The sequence below is a fragment of the Musca domestica genome, unplaced genomic scaffold (assembly GCF_030504385.1).
Source record: "Musca domestica strain aabys unplaced genomic scaffold, Musca_domestica.polishedcontigs.V.1.1 27, whole genome shotgun sequence".
Lineage (NCBI taxonomy): Eukaryota > Metazoa > Arthropoda > Insecta > Diptera > Muscidae > Musca > Musca domestica.
The window spans coordinates 11791221-11793828 of NW_026712286.1; positions in this window are offsets into that span (position 1 = coordinate 11791221).

Here is a 2608-nt window from a genome sequence, read left to right on the forward strand (position 1 = left end):
AAAAAGTAGACGAAAAAGAAAAAGTAGAGTAAGAAACAAAACAGGAAACATGAAAAAGCTACGTGATGGCAACAAGCTAAGGGGAATATCGCGTCACTTGAGGCCCTATGGTGGCATTCGGATTGTTGGTGTGAATGTTTTCCTGTTGTAAGTCTGTGTCCTCGAATCTGTCCTGGCTGAATGCTTATGAAAATGTTATTAGTTTTAATATACTCCGGGTAACGGTTGTCTGTCTAATGAAGTGAACTATTCTAACAAATTTGCTGCGAGGGAGTTGAGTGGGGAAGAGAAAGAAAATATGTGGAAAACTAAGTAAATCATTGCTCTGTGTTTAGAGAAATGACACGTTTTCCTGGGGTTTTACACAGCAAAACACTAAATTTATCCGGGGAATAATAAAGCAGAGCTAAAGGAAACCAAAATGCTGATGGATTTTCCTTTAAGTGCTCAAGGGGAGAGAGAGGCGGAGGAGCAGAAATCCTTAATTTTAAGGTTTGTTGATCGTTTGGGGAAATATTTTTAAAAAAATCCGCGTTTAATCGATCCTTGAAAAAATATTTTTTACAAAATTCACAATTTATTGAAAAAATAATTTTTAAAAAATCCACGTCTGTGGATTTATTGAAAAAATAATTTTTAAAAAATCCACGTCTGTGGATTTATTGAAAAAATTATTTTTAAAAAATCCACGTCTGTGGATTTATTGAAAAAATAATTTTTAAAAAATCCACGTCTGTGGATTTATTGAAAAAATTATTTTTAAAAAACCCACGTCTGTGGATTTATTGAAAAAATATTTTTTTAAAAAATCCACGTCTGTGGATTTATTGAAAAAATATTTTTTTAAAAATCCACGTCTGTGGATTTATTGAATAATATTTTTTTAAAAAAGCCACGTCTGTGGATTTATTGATAATATAATTTTTTAAAAAATCCACGTCTGTGGATTTATTGAAAAAATAATTTTTTAAAAAATCCACGTCTGTGGATTTATTGAAAAAATAATTTTTAAAAAATCCACGTCTGTGGATTTATTGAAAAAATAATTTAAATAGATCCTTGAAAAAATATTTTTTAAAAAATCCACGTTAAATGGATCCTTGAAAAAATTTTTTTTTAAAAATTTAAAAAATTTTTTTAAAAAATCCACGTCTGATGGATCTTTAAAAAAATATTTTTTAAAAAAATCCACGTCTGATGGATCTTTAAAAAAATATTTTTTAAAAAAATCCACGTTTAATGGATCCTTGAAAAAATATTTTTTTAAAAATTGACGTTTAATGGATCCTTGAAAAAATTTTTTTTTTTTTAGAAAATTCACGTTAAATGGATCATTGAAAAAATATTTTTTTTTAAAATTTACGTTAAATGGATCCTTGAAAAAATAATTTTTAAAAAATTCCACGTCTGTGGATTTATTGAAAAAATAATTTTTAAAAAATCCACGTCTGTGGATTTATTGAAAAAATAATTTTTAAAAAATCCACGTCTGTGAATTTATTGAAAAAATAATTTTTAAAAAATTCCACGTCTGTGGATTTATTGAAAAAATAATTTTTAAAAAATTCCACGTCTGTGGATTTATTGAAAAAATAATTTTTAAAAATTCCACGTCTGTGGATTTATTGAAAAAATAATTTTTAAAAAATCCACGTCTGTGGATTTATTGAAAAAATAATTTTTAAAAAATCCACGTCGGTGGATTTATTGAAAAAATAATTTTTAAAAAATCCATTTATTGAAAAAATAATTTTAAAAAAATTCAAGTCTGTGGATTTATTGAAAAAATAATTTTTAAAAAATCCACGTCTGTGGATTTATTGAAAAAATAATTTTTAAAAAATCCACGTCTGTGGATTTATTGAAAAAATAATTTTTAAAAAATCCACGTCTGTGGATTTATTGAAAAAATAATTTTTAAAAAATCCACGTCTGTGGATTTATTGAAAAAATAATTTTTAAAAAATCCACGTCTGTGGATTTATTGAAAAAATAATTTTTAAAAAATCCACGTCTGTGGATTTATTGAAAAAATAATTTTTAAAAAATCCACGTCTTTGGATTTTCGGAATTTTTTTTTTTAATTTTTTGGACAGATCTGAAAATTAGTTTTTTAAATTTAAATTTAATATTTTTTAATTTTTATTAACAACATGGAACTACCCTGCTCTCTGAGAGATAAATGACCTTCATTGTCAGCCAAAGTAACTCTTCGCCCCCTTTTTGCGTTTTAATAAAAAATGTGTGGTCTGTCCCTTAGGACTCTTTGTCACAGCAGCTTAGTAAAGACATTAAGCACAAAGACAGTGTGACATTTTCCACACGAAGAAGAAGCAGATGCAGCAAAAAAAACTGGGGGACAAAAGAAAATTCGTGCAATGCAGCAAAATAAATTATAAGAATTCCCCTAGGTTCGTTCCCTCTCCTTCCCGCCCCTTAGTCGTCAGCACAAAAACTAAATGAGTTGTGAAAATGTCAATGAACCAAACACTGATATTGGCCATCACCAATTCCAACTTGGTTAATAAGCTTGCCAGCAACACTGGCAGCCATGGCCAATGACACACTCACACCCGCACAGGCACAAACTTACCTTTCCCCGATCCAG